This window comes from Marmota monax, unplaced genomic scaffold, assembly GCF_021218885.2.
Source record: "Marmota monax isolate L192 unplaced genomic scaffold, Marmota_monax_Labrador192_F-V1.1 WCK01_AAM20220418_F8-fsc00430, whole genome shotgun sequence".
Taxonomy (NCBI): domain Eukaryota; kingdom Metazoa; phylum Chordata; class Mammalia; order Rodentia; family Sciuridae; genus Marmota; species Marmota monax.
Genome location: NW_026692005.1, coordinates 531,902 through 552,311, shown reverse-complemented (window position 1 = coordinate 552,311; position 20,410 = coordinate 531,902). Strand labels below are relative to the sequence as shown.

Genomic DNA, 20,410 nt, shown 5'->3' with positions numbered 1-20,410 from the left:
CATGAAACAAAGTTTCATGATGTAGAATTTTCCACTTACGGTATCAACTTGCCACCCTAAAAGTTTCAGGTTTGGGGACATTTTGGAATTCTGGTTTCCAGATTAGAGATGGTCAACCTGTGTTAGATTTGTGATAGTATTAAGGTTTTTATATTAAAAGGATTTCAGGTTGGAGTACATACACTGAGCTCTTTCCATGCCATGTGCTTTAGTAGCCCATGTTAGTTGGTGAGATGGCAGCTGCTTGTGCCTAGGACCATTTAACTGGCTCAAACGCTGCTAAGACTTCAGGGAGGAGTGGGCTGCCCACCAGTACAGCCCTTGGATGGGGTTCAAAGGCACTCCCAAAGGCATGGTCAGCATATCCAGGATGAGTGGCTCATGTTCATCTCATTCCAACCTCAGGGGCCCAAACACAAATGTCATAGGCTCCACAAGGGATCTCTCTGTTCACCCAAAACTGCAGCCAGCTGAGCTTGTGCCTTTCGGGGGTCTTTGCATCTTTTGCTGCAGGTCACAGAGAACCAATTTTTGATACCTGCTATACACTATTATCTGTTTCAAATGGTTTTCAGAAAAGTGAAGTCTATGGTCCTTCACCTCTCTTTGATCTTAGCATCCTACCTGTGAGGAGTTCAAACTGCCATGCTAAACATAGTCAATAAAAAGATTCTTAACAGTGACAGTGGCCCACAGAACATTCAGATCAATTCAACAAGGTTCTGCACAATGAATGTGTGCAAAGCACAGCAAGACAGAAATACGAAGAGCAGGGTCCCCTTTCTAGCAGACCTTAGAAATGAAGAGAAAGGAAGCGATCAAACATACAAACTACTCTGAGACTGACTGCACAGTACTGTGACACATCACCACCAAAGTCAGCATGTGCCATGCACTGCTCCTATCATTCACACAAACCTAATGTCATTCTACTTTCATGGCAACACTTAGAGATGAATCATCTTATAATTTCTGTTCTATGAAAGAAGTTAATTAACTTTTTCAGGCTCACAAAACTTGTAAATGGTAAAACCAACAGTTCAATTGAGGCAATAAGCCTCATAGAATGGTTAGTGTGAGCCACTACCTTGGTCTAACAAAGCAAAGAGGGAGCAATATGATGGGAAAGGCAACCCGCACCCAAATGCAGTACCTATCTCCACTGCCCTGGTAAATGTTAACAATAAAAACTGGGGTTGTTGCTCAGTGGTAGAGCACTTATTTGGCATGTGTGAAGCACTGGGTTTGATTCTCAGCACCACATATCAATAAATGAATAAAATAAAGGTCCATCAACAATTAAAAATGCATATTTTTTTTAAAAAGTCTATTGTGTTGCTGGACCCAGCCTAAGTAAAAAGCTCTTTGAATTTAAGATCTGCTCAAGGAAAATCCGTATATAAAGCAGATGATTGAAAAATATTAATATTCTAAAATAGGAAGAAGGGAAATCTTCTTATTGTCTATATGCCAAAAGCAGAAACCAGCACCCCTCATTTCTACCTCTGAGATGAGTTTTGATAACCCTAAGAAATGGTTTTTGTTGCTGACTTCTCAAAGGACAATCACACCATTTTTCATCCCATTATTAAAGAACTTGTCAGTCTGCCTTTACATGATTGAGCAGGTGGTTTTACCCTTCCCCCCGCTTTTATGTACCCAGAGTGAACAGGTCCTGGTATCACTAGGAGAGTAGACAAAAGCCTCCCAAAGACAAGTGGCAGGAAAGGTTGCATCTCAGAGTCTGGGAGGGCAGCTAAAAGTCAGGATTTCCAACCAGAAGGGAGAACAAAGAAAGCCCCCTAAAAGTGTACTGCTCAAATAATATTAACACAAATTCAGTACCATCCAGTGCTTAAATAGATCAGGGCAGTCATACACCCATTACTGTGAACACCCTGAAGAACACACCTCAAATCCCAAAGCACCTGTTTGCCAAGCCCCGCCACATAGTTTGACCAACCTAATTTCTTCCATAATCTCCCATATTTCTGAACTGAATTTTATTAGAAAATAACAAGAACAACATCAAAACTTGTGGAATGCAGCTAAAGCAGTGCCTAGAGGGAAACTTCTAGCTTTAAATGCTTACATTCAAAAAGAAAGGTCTAGATTCAGTCCCAAGATTCACCTTAAGAAATGCTTAACAATCCAAGAAATTCTAAGACTCTTTAAGATGCCACTAAAGGCACAATAGATTCCTTTGTTGAAGTAGTAAGTAGTTTGTTTTCTATACATTGTAAAGTTTCTGACCCAGCCAAATCATCAAAATTAAAAACAAGCAAGAAGGAAATAAATTTCCATAGATAAGCAAAAAATAAGATAGATTAAAAAAAAACTCCACTAACAGAAAAAGTTCATTTAAATTTTGAACCTACGACTGAGTACTTAAATCAAAGACAAGGCAAATATTTTCTCCTCACAAGCCCATGCAACTCCACATTACTTTAATAAACGGATTATGCAGTCAACATGCAAATGCACATGCTTCTCTCCTATGAAACAGGACCAAAATCCCCTGCAGTTTGCTCTGAGTTCTGTCAGGTTAGCAACATAATTCCACTTACACTCTCAAATAAATGCTACTATTCTGTAGGCTCTTCTTCCCCTGTAGTTAAAAGGTGGACAGAATTCCAAAGAAATAAGTTCCTTAACTTATGCCACTTTAAAGCATTCGTTTTTTATCAGCTGTTCCAACCAAAAAAAATCTGCAGCTCCAAGATGAAGATAGATTTCTTTGTTCACTCAGGAGTTTGAGTTTCATACATTTTAAAGTCTCTGACCCGTCTAAGTCATCAAAATCAAGAGTTCTGAGCCAGCACTTAGATTCTAACTTTACTCTTTTCTCCTGCTGGAGACTGACAAGACACAGACCCTGTCACTAAAAGTGAGCCAGGGCTACCCTGGGTTCCATTCCTGGCAGTGGGCAGCATACAAAGCCCGGGACAGTTAGCTGCCATGAACTTGCTCAGCTCCAGTTTCCTGGTCCACAAATGAAAACCATTTTAACCAATTCAACACTGCTCCAAAAGCCACGCAGACCACAGATGATATGCAACAGGTGACTTTAGGGGTACTCCGATTTTCTATTTTAATTACCGTAAACATAACTACCATATCAAACTTATGACTTCATGGATATCAAAGTTTCTTCCCAAAACAAATGTGTGTTCAAGTATAAAAAATAAATATCGATAATGGTTTCGCCAATATGGGATTAATCTTGAAGGCTGGGAGTCACCAGATTAAGTAACATCATGCCACAGCCTCTTATTGTCCAGCTGTGTGAGTGGCAGGGTGTACTTCCTCCATGCCATTTCTCCTTCAGCAGTGGATGCACTTTTGCACAAGCATAAAACACACAGGACTAAAAAGAATCCAAAGCTTAGGCTCTAGTGATAGTTCTATCGTTTGCCAGCCCGAACGACCTAAGGCGTGCCAATTAACCTCATGAGCCTCGGTTTCCAGACCTGTAAAATGGGGATCAGGGGGACTATACAGTGGATTAAAAGCAACAAGGCTTTTGAAAGTGTCTTGTAAACTGTGAAATGCTACCAAAGTATCAGTGGCTACACTTCTCAGTTACTGCAATGCCTGCTGGGCATGTAACTCTGTCTGTCCTTAAATTCCCTCCCTGTAATCTGGGGATTGGCCTGTGCAGCCCTTCTCTTTCAAGTGCTCCCAGTAAAACTCAAATATTATGTGCAGGAATCCTGGAGAATTGATTTTTAACAGAAAAACCTGGACATCAGCGATCATTCCTGGTGAAAAAAATGTTTGAATTCAGGACTTTTACTTCGAAAAATACTTTCCTAATAGACACTTCATCATTACCTTAGTCAGAATCCACTCTGCTGTAAAAATCTAGATTCTACCTCTCTGTTCTCCTGGAAAGAGGAGCTCTAGGTCAACTCTTGTTAAAATATTACCATCATTGTGCTATAAACCCTAGTCTATGCCTGTTGCTGCGCTAACAACATGTGTTCTTAGTAAAACAGAGAGAAACGTTAAATAGAACACCATTTCTTGAAACTCAGGGGCTCCAAACAGCTGAATCAGCATTTTGTGAAACAAAGTCTTCTGGGCCTGGCCTTTTAAACAGCAGCAAAGAGAAAGTTGTGCAATAACGCAAATTTACTCACGAGCGCTACTTGTTTGGGTCTTTTCTTTGCATCTCTTGAATGAAACCTTTTTCAAGAAAACATTCTTTCAAAAGCATCCTAAAGATCAAGGCCCCTGTAAAATCACCTGTGGCTCCCCTACTTTACCACAACATTTTATCAAACCAAACGATAAGAAGTTGGCCTTTCTTCCAATCCCAAGAAAATTCGAACACAATAAAAAGTAAAGAATACCCTAATTTCCATAACGCACATGCTCAAGGGCCCTCGCCAGGCAGGCGTTTGGAGAGGCAATCAGCAAAGGCGGAGAGTTGCATCAGAAATTTCCTTCTGCAAACGGTACCGCTCTTATCACGTTTCCACGGCTGGCGGGCGGCTAGTTCGCGAGCCCTCAACTTGGTGTTAGGCCCCAGTGGCGGGTAACAGGGTCACTTCACCGGACCACGAAGAAGAAGAAGAAGAAAAATCCTCCGTCGGAGGCTGGGCCGCGCTCGGGACTTGGGAGTGTCTGGCACCGCTGCCCGGCCCGCCTGGGCGCGCGCGCCGAGGCCCCGCCGCGCAGCAGGAACACCAGGGGCTCCTGGGGAGCCTGGGCGCCCACCCTTCAGGGCGGCGGCCCGGGGGAGCGTGGCCTTGACCGCAGCCCCCGCCCCAACCCCCTAGCCGACGGCGTCTGACAAGATGGTTCAAGAATGCGACGCTCGGACTCCACACCTCCCCCCAGGGGTCGAGAGCGCAGCGGGGAGAGCCCGGCGGGGCGCCCCGCCGCCTCGCCAGCGTACCCGAAGTCCCCGTCCCGCCTCACAGTACTGCCCGCCACGGGCCTAGGGTGCAGAAGCCCCCGGCCCTGAGGCGACGCCCTTCCGTCCGTTGCGCCTCCGCGGGGCCCGCCGTCCCTGGCCGCAGCCGGCCAGAGCGCAGACAATGACGGCGGGGACCCGCCCGGCCCGCCCGGGCCCCGCGGCGGCGCGGACCACAAAGTAACTTGCTGCCGCGCTCCCCGCCCAACTCCGTACCTGCCGCGGCGCCGCTCCTCGCCGCCTCCGCGTGGCCGCCGGCGACACTCAGTGCAGCAAGCGGCGGGCACAGAGTCCCCTCGGGGCGAGGACGGCGTGCAGGACTGTCCCGGGCGCCCCGCACTGCAGCCTCCGCCCAGGGGCTGCGCGGAAACTTTGGGCTCCGGCGGGTCTCCGAGCGCCAAGCTCGCCCGCCCTCTCAACAGCAGCTCCCTTCCCTTCCTGCCTCCTCGGGGCCTCCCCACCCCCTCGAAGGGCTTTAAACTCGCCCGGCCCCGCCCGCCCTCCCCGCCTCCGCCTCCGCCGCCGCCGCCTCCGCCTCCTCCCCCGGCCGCTTTTCCTGCTCCTCCTCCCGCCGCCGCCGCCGCCCGGACCGCTCGGCGGCCGCCAGCGCGGGAGGAGCCGCGGCCTGGGCGCAGGGCGTGGCGCGGGGCGCGCGGGCCCAGCCGCCTCGGGGGCCTGACGCGCCCGGAGCCTTCTGCCCCGGGCCAGCGCACGGGAACACCTCCTGCTGGCCCCCGGGATCCCTCGACACCGAACCGCGACAGTCGAGCAGCCGACAAATCGGACCCGTCCCGAAAGGCATTTTGTAAACGAATTGTTTGAAACTCAAAAAGTGTTAACTGTACAATTCAAATCCTTTAACCGGGACAAAACGAAGAACGAACTGCGGCTGGCGGTCCCTGGCCCGGTGAAAGGCAACCTGGGTTTACTCACAGGCGGCCAAGTCTAGGGCCTCGCTTCTCCGAGCCTCAGTTTCTTCGTCTGTGTGTGTGAGTATTGGAAGGCGGGCGTAGAGAAGCCCTTCTTTTTTCCTTAATGCTGCCTCGAAGTTGGGGAATAAAGCCCGCCTGTGAAGTGATGTCCCGGGATTCAAAGAGGTCGTACCGGGAACATAAATTGACTGCTCGACGGATTCCGGAATTAATGAAAATCACTGCCATAAATGATTCTTAATGTCTCTATTGTGTCAAAGTTGTAATACAGATAGTGTGACTTTGAGTGTGTCTCTTTCTGGGTCTTGAAGTTATAAAAACACCTACTGCAATAAATTACTTTCAGTGAGCAAACACTTTGTGCAAAACATTCAAGAATGCTCGTTTTTAACCCTCACTCTGGTCCTCTTAGGTGATTCCTAGGAAATACCCACTGTACAGAGCCGGAAACTGAATCTCCAAGTGATTTCTGAAGGTCAAGTAGCTGGTAAGTTCAGGGCAAGAATTGAAAACCGTTCATTGTCCCAAAACCCTTTTTAGGCACTTTTTTTTGTTTTAAACTCTTGTTTCCAGCATAGTTGTTCTCACCTTAGACCGTTGTAATCAACGAAAGGTCAACCTTTTCTATAACTGAAACGGGCCTCTCCAAAATTTCTGTCCTTTGGTCCAAGTTCAGAATCCCAGAAGATAAAAATCAAGAGAGAATAATGTGAAAGGATCTTAGATTCCTGGAAGAAAGGAGCACAAAGGACTCTTATTGTAGATAAAGAACACAAAAGAAAATTAAGGAGAAAACTATTTGAGCCAACTTTGGGCAAGTTTATAAGCTTTGAACATTGTAGCTATGCAAGACGTGCTCTGATCAGAAATCCATGCCTGTTCCAGACAGAAAGCCTGACAGGTCATGGGACTTTTATAGATGTTTGAAAATTTCTACATACTTGGACATGGTATTTTTTTCAGAGCCATTTGTGGATAAGTTCCACATTCCATGGCCCCTTACTCCTCGGCACATTGGTGTGTTTTTTTCTACGAGTAGGGAGATTATCTTACACAGCCACAATGCAGTTACCAAATTCATGAATTTATGTTGATAAGATACGTGTATCTAATCTAGGTCTATATTCCAGTTTTGCCAGTTGATCTGATATACTTTACAGTATTTTTTTCCTCTTGATTGTAAGATCTTTTCTAGGGCCAGACATTGCATTTAATTGTCTCAAATTGTGTGAGTTTTTAGATATCACTACCAACTGAAATAAGGTGGAAATAAGTTTCAAGTGTTCTCATCCTGGCATTGATTCCTAGAATTCCTGGGACAGGCCCTCATTCCCACATTTCCTGGCTCACTGAGGACTTCGGTGAGCAGGACCCACACAGTACTACTTTCTGATAAAAGTTCATGAACTTGCCACTCTGGAGTTGTAGAAGCTGCAACTGGCTCCATTCTGTGATCCTGGCTGAGCTAATCCTGTGACAGACTACCTTAGTAATTTCCTATCCCCCAAACTACAAATATCCCTACCTATATGCTTCCTCACAGGAGGATAGCAGCCGGGCAATATAGAAATGATCCTGGAGAACTCTACCTCCTCAGGCAAGACAGTGTGCCTTTATAGTTTCAAGCACCTCACCAAGGGGAAATGTATGAGCTGGATTTAGATCTCAGGACAAGAAACAGGATTCCATGATAGTGAAAAATTCAATTACCCAAATATGAGCTAGAAGATTCGTTCAGCTGAAAGTAGAGAATCTGATAGACTCTATTTTTTTAATTAGTAATGAATTGATTAACATTTGTCTCCCCAGTTGACTGTAAGCATGGTGATAGTGGTAACCATGTGCCCTTCACTAGTGTCCTTCTGGTAGTGGGGAGTCCCTAGCACAGAGAGGGCATTAAGTGGAACAAGTTATGTTGAAAAATAGTTATCATGCAAATGAATTTATCAGTAGTGTAAATGAATGGAATAATGGAATGATTCACTGTGAGCCTCAGGCACCATCTCGAACATTGCCAGTAGCCTTGGCAAAGAGAACGAGAATATGGTGAGTGGCATCCTGATGGCTGCTAGATGCTCTGACCAGCTGTGGTCCTCACTTCTCTCATTTGGTCACAGCTGTCCCTCAGCCCAGCCCCCATCGCACATGGTGCATGCATATGTTGCCCGGAAGGCAGAGCTGGAAACCAGTTATCATCTGTACAAAAGACTACCCACCAGCTCACCTGTGTGGGGCAGGGAGAGATCTGCAATCATAAGACAATCATAGTGCCTACCCCAAGACCAGGAGGAACCTATACACATTGCAAATTCCCATGCTTATCTAAGTCCTACAGCATCCATAGCTGGTGAGTTAATCTGCATTTTTTAACAGACTCCAGAACCATCTACGTGTGCACCAGTATTCCAAATACTTCAGCTCCTCAAACCCTCTAAACCAAAGTCATAGGCTGCCTCTGGAGTCCAGATGTGAGGAGACTCGTCACATTCAAGGACTTTCCAGTGATGGCAATGCCCCCATGGAGTCCTGGAACATCAAACATGGTAAGTAAAGCAAAAAAGGAACTAAAGAAAGGCACTTAGGTCCAGAAAGAGGCATGCACTTTAGACCAAAGCCTGAAAGACCTTGTAGTTACTTAGTCATAAAACTAAGTAACTACATTTAGTCATAGTACTCTGGAGATGGAGCTGGTGGGGAGGGACAGAGTCAAGAAATCTGTCAGAGACCAGGCTGATGAGGTAAGTGTGGACATATTCATTTATACATAACCTAAAAGTGATCAGAGGGTATAAGATATGCCGCCATTGGATTTACCAATATAATCCCCACCCTCCAAACTGGAGCTGCCCTGTGTATAGCCATCTGGCCCAAGTCCAGTTCCTTAGATAGGTGAGTCAGTGGGCAGAGTGATGAGTTGCACCTAGGATTCTGAACTGGAGGGGTTCTAGACCAAGGAGACCAGGTGAGGACAAGGCAGTTAGGCTCAGTATACACAGTTTATGAAAAAGGAAGATCCAAATAAATACTCTTCACCTCCCCTTTCCCTAGGTTTAGGCAGCTCCTGTTTAGAATTTTCATAAAATTCCATTCTTTGTGATACCTTAATATAAGCTCCCATGTTCCTAATAGCTTAAATCAAAATGACTTTATAACCAAAACAGGGGATCTCCGAAGGATGTTTTTACAGTTTGGTAAACTGAGGTATATTTTGCTGAAAGGAAAATTCAGTTATTTTAAAAAAATATACTTTTAGGATTTAGAAAGGGATGCAGCTGAGCAACCAATAAAGATACAGAGCAATTATTACCCCAAAAGTTTGCCTCTTAGTAGTCTCTCAGAGTTGATCTCCACACTTCCAATAAATAGTAATCTACTTTCTCTCCTCATAGTTTTGCTTTTTGAGAGTGTCTTTTGAATGAAATAGGGCAGAATGTCATTTAGCCTAAGTACTTCCCTTTTAATACAGATTAGGATCCCACTATATGAAACTGCACATCAATTTGTTCATTCATTCACTGGTAGAGATTTGGGCTAGTCTCAGTTTTAGGCAATAACAAATAAAACTGCTAGAAGTGTTGTATAAAGGTTTTTCTCAAAAACCTAAGTTTTTATTTGTCTTTGTAAATAACTAAAAGCAAAACTGGGAGGTCATATTGTACGTTTCATTTTATCAGAAACTGCGTATACCATTTGCATGCATGCCAAAAAATGTATGAGTGTTCTAGTTGTTCTGAAAAAACACTGGCTAGTGTCAGACTTTTAAATTTTAGCCATCCTTATTGGTATATAGTGATATCTCATTCTGATTTGAAGTTGCATTTTCCTCATGGCTTATCATATTGAGTTTTCATACACTTACTTGCTAAGCCTATTCATTGTTTTGTGAGAGGTGTATCCAAACTGTGTGCCCATTTTTAAAATTGGGTTGTTTGTTTTCTTACCAGTGAGTTCTGAGGGTTCTTTATATATTAGGGTATTTCTTTAGCATATATATGTCTCACAAAGATTTTTTTCTCAGTCTTTTCATTTTTTCAACAATGTCTTCCGAAGAAAAGTTTTCATATTTTAAATATTAAATCATCAATATATCCTCTCATGGTTTTCATTTTTGGAATCCTATTTAAGAAATGCCTGCCTAATTCAATGAAGGAACAATTTTCTTCTGTGCTTCCCTCCAGAAGTTCTATAGCATGAGCTCTTAAATTTGAATTCTTTTTTTTTTTTTTTTTTGGTAGGGAAGGGGAAAAGTGGTTCTTTTTGCATCTGGATATCTGCTTGTTCTACTGGGTGGCTTGAAGAAGTTAGATGATTCCAACTGAGTTTTTAAAAGCTCCATCAGGTTTTAACTGAGAGTCAAGGAGACCAGTTGAGAGACTTGCAGGTGGGAACCATGGTGTGACACAGGGGATGAATGAGAATGGACAGATTGGGTGAGGGTGGAATAGAAAAGAATTCATAAAGATGGGATACGGGTGATTGGAAGCATTTAGTGGGACTGAAGATATAATATAACCTTATAGAGGGATTTGGAAGACAGGGAATTATTGGAAAGATCAGCCTGGGCAAATGGTCAGCACATTTCTTGGGTTTATGTTGTTGGTGGTGGTTTTGGAGTGGAGGTTGGTTTATATTGTACTTAACATTTTTAGAAAACAATTCAAAGTCTGAATCTTTTCTATGAATCACATAAGTAGCTTCTCTTTCAAAATCAGCAGATCTGGCAATACAGGTCCCCATTTTTATTTAACAGCAGTGATCTTTTCCTGAGCAGCTAAGGCAGCCTCTTCATGGGGTATGCCTGTCAACACAAGTCAGCTTCATATAAAGGCTCAGTGCCTTTCAGCTGGAGCCTAGTGGCTTTGCCAGGAGCTTAGAGAAAGTATCTTTAAGGCTCACTTTTTCACCTGGAAATGGGGATCAGAATTTTCTACCTCTTTGGTGACTCTAGAGCTTAGATGAGACTACAGAGACCATGGGGCAGAGAACACAGTGCCTGTCATATATAGAGAGAATCAGGGTGCAGGGAGAGCTTGAGGTCCATGCTACTGTGGGAAGACGCCATCATAGAACAGTGGCAGAGAGCTTAGTGAGTTTGTCACCTCCCCAGGGCACCCTCTGAGACATCTTAATCTTAGTTGAAAGGATACTACAACCATTAAGATGCTTTGGGCTACAAGGAACAGAGCAAGGCTAACCAACATCACCCAGAAACTAGGAAACTAGTTTTAGAAACCTAGTAACTGCACAGTTTTGCCTCTAGTCAACCCTCAGGCAAAGTTTACCTGACATATGTCCCCAGTGGTGTCAATATCACAGAGCAGGTGCTGCCTCAGGCATCAGTTCTCCTGACTACTGTGTTCAGAGGGTACAAGAGGACATTTCTTCTCCCTCAACTCATGCCAGAAAACTTCAGGAGATTTCTACTCACATGTTAGGATCTAGGATGTGTCATGACATGAAGGACCATCCTAGCAAGAAGTAAGATGAAGATGTGAGCATGTTGGTTTGTGTGTGCATGTGTGTTTAGTATTGGGAATCGAACCCAGGGCATCATGCATGCTAGGCTGCTAGGCAAGTGCTCTGCCACTAAGCTACACCCCAGCATCTGGCATTTTTAACTTCTGTATTTGGGGCACTTTTTATAGCAAGAAAGAAGAGTTAAGGATAGGGGTGACTGGTGAGTGGACAACCAAAAGGACATGGACAAATAAATGACCCTTCTAGGAACAAAAAACCAAGACTTCCATCTCATTTAGATGTAGCTTCCTAATAAAATACAATCTGGGAATTAGAATCCTAGGGATGGCATGCAGTTCCAAATCCCTGGGTATCCAAACCTAGTTATGCCTATAAAACATGAGCAATTTTTCAACCTCAAAAAAAAAAAAAAGAAAGGAAAAAGAAAAAGAGAAAACTCAGCTTTTTAACTCAATTAGAAGTTAATATAACCACTAATGTCATTGTCGTATAAACTTTACTTAATGAAATATATCTCCATCCCCAAACACTTCATGATCTTAATAACTCAAGTTCCATAGCTAATAGAAGAATCCAGAATAAGGGCAAAATTACTTAATTGTTAAAATAAAAATAATGTAGAGCTACTGGAGATTTAATATTAGCACAATTTCCATAGTGTGTGAGGGGGTAAAGGAATGTATGTTTTTAAGGCAACACCTTAGAGTAACGTTTAAATTGTTAAAGCCAGAAAGTATTTCCATTATCAGCATCCACTCTTTAAAAGGATTAATCTGCCTGCAAGGGTTGTGAGACTACACAGAAAATAGGACAGATAATCCTGGAGATGTACTGGCTAAAGGATCATACAGTTGTACTTAGAGTGTTGAGAAGCCCCATCCAGGTGGAAGGTGATAGAGTTTTGGCAGAGAGGATTGTACCTCTGTTAGTCAAATTTGAATTGACTGTTTGAATTGCACTGAGGGACAATTCCGTTTTATAATAATGTGCAGAGAGTCATTCTCTTTTATTTGAAGATTGAGTAGCCAATCGTGACGATTTTTTCCAGAAGAAACTGTTTTCCCCTCTCTTTCTTCCCATGTCTTTCTGTTTCATCATCTTTCTTTTCATTCCTTCTTCATTCTCAAAATCAGCAACATCTTTTAGTGTCTGCCCTACATAGGCAGAGAATATATGTTTGTATGTGTATATGTATATATATATATATATTTCCATCCATCCATGGGCCAGTAAATATATATGTATGCATATATATAGCATATATATAGCACATATATATAGCATATATATGTGTATGTGTGTGTGTATCACATTAGACCAGCCACTTTGAATACATATTTCAGTTGATCCTCACAATAAATGTTTAGGTAAATAGGTAAATGCTTTACTTTTATAATTAGGGAAGCCAACGCAGAGAAGCTATGAGCTATGAGACTTCTCAAGGTCACTTAACAAATAAATGACAGGGCTGGAATTTGAAGGCACATTTGTCTGACTCTGAGCCCCACCTACCTATTCCCTCTATTCTGAGCTGTCTCAACTGTCATTTCTTGTCATTTTATTATTTGCCATGTAACCAGTCATTTCAACATATGACCTCATGAGATGTCTTTTGTGCAAAATTCTGCAATTAGATTTTAATATCATAAACTTCTTGCTATTTAGGATAGGTACTCAGTTATTTTTGGATCATAAAATGTGATCTCATTTCTACTTGTGAATGCAAGGTGGAGGACAGGGAGGGCCAGGAGAGGAAGATATTAAGTCCTTTATTGCTGTGAAAGATTTTAACCTGCCCTGGTCCTCCCACTGACCCTTTGCTTTTAGAGAATTTGAGGACTCAGTCATAATGGCAGCTTGGGAATTCTGACCTCCTGGAGCCCGGAGACATCCACAGGATGGGGACAGCACCTTGTTAAGTAGACCTAGAAATTGACAGTAGGAAGAAGAAGGGAACTAGGTCTGTGGGTAATGCAGCCAGGCAGTAGATCCAAAATGTCCTACAGGTGGGTTACCCCATAGGTGATGCATCACCAGGTGTCCTTTAAAAGTATATCATAGGGCAAGTTGATAGAAAGGGTCAGCAAGGCACGTGCATAGAATGAAGTCCAGGGATAGAGATGCAGTCAGTCTCTGGGCAAGAACAAGATGGACCTTCCATCCAGCAGGAAGTGTATTAGAGTTCAAGGTTTGTTTATAGAAAAGGTGGGTATCCTGCTGCTTGGAATGGGGCATGAGCTGACTTCCTGAACACCTCTATGGGGTTCTATCCTTTTCTCCTTGGGATTAGATGAACCACAGCATCTGCAGAGGTCTTTGAGGAAAAGTGGATGAAAAGAAACCATTTATAAAGCCTGTGCTGTGGAGCATCCAGGGGCCAGTGGCCTTGGAGTTGACTCATTCAGTTAGCAAATGCTGATTAAATGCTTACTATCTGCAAAGCACCATACAGATATAAAGTAATTAAGAAGGCAATTAGAAGGTTGGCATTGATGGTCTTATAAAGGCTTCCTTAACAAGACTCTGGGAGTGTTGGAATAGGCTCCTTAGAGAAGCTGTGATGCCCAGAACAGAGATGCCCCTAGGAGTGCCTCTCACAAGGAGGCCTGCATAGACCCTCCAAACTGTCAAAGGACCTAGAGTATTTGAGTCATCTGGAATCCAAGGAGACAGCTATGGCTCCATACGAGCAATCAGCAAGGACTGCATGTAGCAGCTGCTTTCTTAAAAGCTCCCATCTCTGCATGTCCCATAAACAGCTAGGGGACTCTTCCTGTGGAGGTCACTGGGGACTTTGGAAATAGGGACCATCTCCCATGAAGGCAGCTCTTCACAATGTCCTGGTGGAGGATTGATTTGGGGGCTGTATATTCTCCTCTAAGAACTTGTGCTTTAGAGTCAGAAATGGATACAAATTCTGCCTTTGTTTCTTATTTAGTTGTGTGATTTGAGGCAAATTATATAGACTTTTCAACTCAATTTCTTTAGCTATAAAATCAGGACAATAGTTCCTACCTAAGAGTTGTTTTAATGGATTTTTATATTTTACTTAATTGTTTCCCTAATGATTTAACAATCTAGTGCAGCATAATAAACCAACCCAAACTTAGTGGCATGAAACAATTGTGTATGTAGTATTATAAGTCAGTGATTAAATGATTGATTGATTGATTGATTGATATTGGGGGATTGAACCCAGGGATGCTTAATCACTGAGCTATATTCCCAACCCTTTTTAATTTTTAAACAGGGTCTCTATAAGTTGCTTAGGGACTCTCTAAGTTGCTGAGGCTGGCTTTGAACTTGCAATTCTCCTGCCTCAATCTCCCTATTATTGGGATTACAAGCATGAGCCATGCTGGGGGGTAATTTAGATGCAGCACAGTAAGGATAGTGGTGCTTGCCTCTTCTCTACCATACCTGTTAATCAGAGTAATTCCATGCTCCAGAGATACAATGGTTGGCTTAGCAATGGGTATGGGAATCAATTCAAACCAAAAGAGTAAATTGGGCCAGGGGTGTTTATCAGGGGTGCCTAGAAAAGGAATTTCCTTTTGGACACAAGCAGTGACTGAGAAAGTGTAGAACTGTGGGTGTGCTGGCAACCTTTCTGGCTCCATGGGGCATCTGTTGACAAGGAAGCTGACCATTCGGACCTCAAAGTGGAGCAGCAAAGGAATGTAGACACCCCAGACCACTTAACCCTGGTCCTCACATTCCAAGGGTGGACAAATGTCCCCATTATTTAGTTTTTAAACTATTGTTGCTTACATATGCAGCTTAAAGCATTATGACTAAATTAGTTGTTCATTAAGATAGCATGCAATACATACCTCATAAAGGGAAGGGTCACCTTTCTGCACAGAAGGCTCTGGCCCTTTTGCTATCACAGAATAAGGTACTCCAAATACTCACGAGTTAGGCAGGACTACTTGATCATTAATTCTACTCTTTTATAAGATGTGGATTTCCCTATGTAGGAAAGGTAAGTTTGGAAGCCTAGAAACTGAGAGTGGACCGCAAATCTTCAATGCAGGCTTTGGACCATCCACCCTGCCCTCTAGCTCACCAATAGCCCTGGCCTGAAACAGATTGTGGACATTTTTGGAAGATGCATTTGTCACCCTATAAGATGTTTTGTTTGTATTGTCTTTCAAAAAGATATGTACATACACATGGTAATATATTGCTTTTCAGAACGTGTTAAGGAATAACATCACCTACATCCATTCCTACCATATTAGTCAAATATCTCTTAAAGAGTCTCTTTGAATTTCAATGCCCAAATTCCTCACAAACCCCAAAAGACACAGAATCAGGGACACTGCCCCCCCCACACACACACACTGCATTATTCCATTTTTTCATTATTTTAGGGAAATAATTGAGGTTGAGTAGCTTTATAAAGAAAAGAGGTTTATTTAGCTCAGAGTGCTAGAGGTTCAAGGACATGGTCTGACATCAGCTCAGCTCTGGTGAGAGCTTCATGGTGATGGCATTGCAATGGCAGGAGAATATTTGAAAGGGAGAGACAGGAAGCCAGGGGAGGTTCCAGGTTTGCTATTTTCTTTATAAACCTCATGTGAGCTAAGCAAGATTCCAGTGGAACCTTAATCTCTTTTGAGGGCAAGGTCCCCAGTGACCTCCCATTTCTTAATGTCTCTTCACCTCTTAACACCAGCACACTGAGGACTATGTATCCAACACATGGACCCTTGGTTCACACTGCATTTAAACCACATCTGAACCACAGCAACCACTCAACCTGAGATGAGGCTATCACTGATCACTCATGGTAGGGTCTTTGGGGAATGATAGGTACAGTCCAAAACCCTGCAGAACAAGTTATGCTTCCAGAAAAGCTATCTAGAAATCCCATTGCAGTAAAGAGGACAGATTTGGGGATTTGTGATGGCTGTACCCCCTATTTGCCATGAGGTCTTGAGGAAGCCACCAGCAGACACCAAGCTGAGCATTAAGGTATAATGCAGGGATTATCTACTATGGGGTGGAAAATGAGTAGATAATGTGTCTGAAGCGCCTAGCAAGATGCCAGCCCACAGAAAGTGCTCATCAGTTAGATTTTATTATAACCACTACCCGAGGCACCCTGGTAATACTTGGAGTGTGCTCAGTTCCCACACTGCCATTTGGTGAGACACTTATTCTCATAGTCAGATGACTGTACTCATCTGTAACATCAGGAATCAACAGCTCCAACTTCATAAGGAAGCTTTTTAGGATTAATGGAGTGTGTATACATGGAATGCTCAGCAGTGTCTACCATCAGTAAATGTTGGGAACTACTGTGGATTCACTGTAGTTTGTCCACATCGAGACTCATGTCCAGGCTTAATTCTCCAGTGTAAAAACTTCAAGATTCTGGGTCCCTTAAAAAGTGGGGCCGAATGGAAAGTGATTGGATGACCATTCTCATGAAGGTAATAATGCTGGTTTCCCTGGGTGGATTAATTCTCTTGAGAGTGGGCTGGTAAAGAAGAGCTAGGCTGACTCCTTCTCAGTCTCTTAGTTTCCTGTCTCACCATATGATTTCTCTCTCTCTCTCTCTCTCTCTCTCTCTCTCTCTCTCTTTCTCCTTCTCATATTCCTCCTTCGTCCCTCTCTCTCGCCATGTGATGCTATCTGCCACGAGGTGCTGTGACCAAGAGGTTCTAAGTGGATGCTGGTACCATGCCATTTGGACTTTCCAGTCATCAGAACTGTGAGCTAAATAAACCTCTTTTATTTATACATTATCCAACATCGGGTGTTTGCTATAGCAATGGCAAATAAACTAAGACAGGCACTCTACCTCCATGTGAGCAATCCATATTTGTTGGGGATTACTATGTCTCTCAGCTCCATTGTTGTTTGTGCTCATCCTGCCAGGAAGATAACTTGACCCTCTGGTCCTCAGTCACTTTCTTCCTGGGGAAGAAAAGACTCAGAGCCACAGATGCGTCTGTCAGATGACAATGTCCAAGGAATATATTGTATACCTCCTGCCCAGGACAGGTCACCTGCCCCATCCCCACCTTATTAAGTTAACAGGTCCTTTAAAGGGATGCCGACCAGGTAAGCTTTGAGCTGGACCCCATATCCTCTCACCTGAAGGGGGACTCACTATACACATCCAGTCCTGGGACATTCATGAAGTTCAGATGGTGGAACCTGACATCAGTGACTGTATAACAAAAGAAAACAATGCTGTATGACACCAAACATCTCTTTTTACAGTCACCGGTGAAAGAATAAATATCCTTTATATTCACATGTCTCCAAGAAGAGTTAAAAAAAGTACTTGAAATGTCAACTATTTATATAACCTTTGGCCTTTCCCCAATATGATGTCCACGGTTCCATCTCAACACAATAAGAGTGAGTTTCATGTTCTGTTTTGGCTTTAGCTGCCTTAAGGCACCCCTTTCTATGAATCGATACCCTCCACATGCTTGTCTGTTGGGCATTTGGCTTGTTTCCAGTTTTTGACTGCTGTGAATAGCATTGCAATAAACACCCTCGGGCAAGCTGCTTTTTTTTTTTTTTCTTTAAAAACCCCTTCACATATCTTCCTACAACACTAATGTTTTCCTTTCCTTCTTTTAGCATAGCCAAGGAAGAAAGGATTCACTCAAGTTACCCTAAGCAAAAGGGCTCCTGATGAGGAATCTGCCTGTAACATGTGGACCACAGACTTCTCTTTCCTCCTTGTTATCTGCCTGTCCTTCATTTTACTGGCTGTTCCACTTGTGTAGCATGTGCCCTGTGCCTACCTTTCCTCAGGACTTTGTGGCTTCTTCCACGCTGACCAGTTTCCCTACAGTTTTGATTTCCGTTACCATAATAGGTGCCATAATTCATATTCCTAAGCAAGGCTACCCTCTTAGTCTAACCCACATTTCACACAGGGCTGGAGATCACTGATGAGGCAGGAGGGCCATATCTTGAAGGGAACTCAATGTAATTTTATCTCCAAGTGAAATTTTGCAAATCATTTCCCAAATCTCAGTGATTAAACCCTGACACCCTCTTATTTGCTCAGAATTTTCTGGGCCTCTTTAGACTAGACCTAGACAGGTGGTGCTTCTACCAGCATTAACTGGTGTCCCTCCTACAAAGCAAAAGAGCACAGGTGGGCTTGGGGGCTGCCAGGGGCTTCACAGTCTGGGGCTCCCAAGCCAGGACAACTGCCTGGGCTCCATGTGACTTTATCCTCCAGTGACTCAGACATTGTCTCAAGGTGAGCTCCACTGGGCAAAAGCTTTTCAAGTTTCTGTGTCACATTTGCTGAGGTCATACTGGCCACAGCAAGACAGGAGCCAAGACCAGCATCAGTTTGGGAGAGTGATCCTTAAGGGAACAGCATGTGATACAGTGAGCTTCAAGGCCATTGTTCTAATACCACCACATACAGGCATGAAGCCCTGAATCTCACTGAAAAGGGGTGCTTTTCATATTTCAAAGGTTTCATTTCTGGAACTGGTCACTGTGAATACATATCTTATAATTAAGCCTTGTAGTGTCTCATGAATAGCATGATCCTATTGCATCTTTTGCCTGTTTTTGTTAAAAGGTTCTTTTTGTTGTTGTTGTTTTGTTTGGTACCGGGGATAGAACTCAGGGACACTTCAACACTGAGCTACATCCCCAGCCCTTTTATGTATTTTATTTAGAGACAGGGTCTCACTGAGTTGCTTAGGGCCTCGCTAAGTTGTTGAGGCTGGCTTTGAATTCTCGATTCTCTTGTCTCAGTCTCCTGAACCACTAGGATTACAGGTGTGTGCCACCATGCCTGGCTTTTTATGAAAGGTTTTTATGTCTTTAATGTAAAAACATTGGGAATCTACCACACACCTTTGCAATCCTGCTTTAGTAAATTTTTTTTCTCATTTTTTTTTTTTTTAAAACCAGGTGCTGTACAAATGGAAGTGTCATAGCCCTCGACTGGCCCCTCCCAACCTTGGGTCATAAGCCTGGTAATAGGGTCAGCTGGTAAGTAAGCTGTTCTGGGGTGAGGTGAGGCCAATTCAGAGATAGAGATTAGTGTGCAGGACATTCATTGAAGGGTATTCTTGGGAACACCTGTGGAAGGGAAGGGAGGAAGCAGAATTGGGTGGGGGAAGAAGTGGAACAGCACTGCAGTCATAGGATGTCTTAGCTGGCCCCATGGGGAGCTTTGGTACAATTAATCTGAGCCCTTATTACCAACCCTCCCCCACTGAGCAGCTGTTGGAGGCAGCTGCTCCCAGTAAGAGGACCTAAGGTTGGGCCAGTCTTGAAGAGAGACTCCAGTGGATGATGGCAGCCATCCACACTCACAGCAGCTGGGAGAATGAAGCCCTTAGTCAAGGAAGGGGAACTGGGCCACATGGTCTGGCATCCACATCACTTCCTATATTGGTGTTTTCTGTTGCTATAACAAAGTTCTTGAAGCTGGGTGCTTTTATTTTTTTATTTTTAATTTCAAATATATTTTTTATTAGTTGTTCAAAACATTACAAAGTTCTTGACATATCATATTTCATACATTCGATTCAAGCGGATTATGAACTCCCATTTTTACCCTATATACATAATGCAGATTCACATCGGTTACACATCCACTTTTTTACCTACTGCCATACTAGTGTATGTTGTATTCTGCTGACCTTCCTATCCTCTACTATCCCCCCTCTCCTCCCAACCCCTCCCTTCCCGTCTTCTCTCCCTACCCCATCTACTGTAATTCATTTCTCTCTCTTTTTTTTTTCCTCTTTCCCCTCACTTCCTCTTATATGTAATTTTGTGTAACAATGAGGGTCTCCTTCCTTTACCATGCAATTTCCCTTCTCTCTCTCTTTCCCTCCCCCCTCTCATCCCTGTTTAGTGGTGATCTTCTCATGCTCTTCCTCTCTATTCTGTTCGTAGTTGCTCTCCTTATATCAAAGAAGACATTTGGCATTTATTTTTTAGGGATTGGCTAGCTTCACTTAGCATAATCTGCTCTAGTGCCATCCATTTCCCTGCAAATGCCATGATTTTGTCATTTTTTAATGCAGAGTAATACTCCATTGTGTATAAATGCCACATTTTTTTATCC

General features: G+C 43.3%; 1 long non-coding RNA gene across 5 annotated transcripts in view; it reads left to right on the top strand.

Moving 5' to 3' along the window:
• Window positions 1–5,572: 5,572 nt before the first annotated feature.
• The window catches only part of LOC124097091 (uncharacterized), a 35,341-nt gene continuing 20,503 nt past the window's right edge, over window positions 5,573–20,410 (top strand). For 2 of the 5 annotated variants that reach the window (XR_006853115.2, XR_006853112.2), the window contains exons 1-5: window positions 5,573–5,910; window positions 6,266–6,340; window positions 8,227–8,396; window positions 16,985–17,053; window positions 19,243–19,327. This is a non-coding gene — a long non-coding RNA (uncharacterized LOC124097091). The remainder of the gene's footprint in view (window positions 5,911–6,265; window positions 6,341–8,226; window positions 8,397–16,984; window positions 17,054–19,242; window positions 19,328–20,410) is intronic. The other 3 variants (XR_006853111.2, XR_006853114.2, XR_006853119.2) reach the window with 3 other exon arrangements.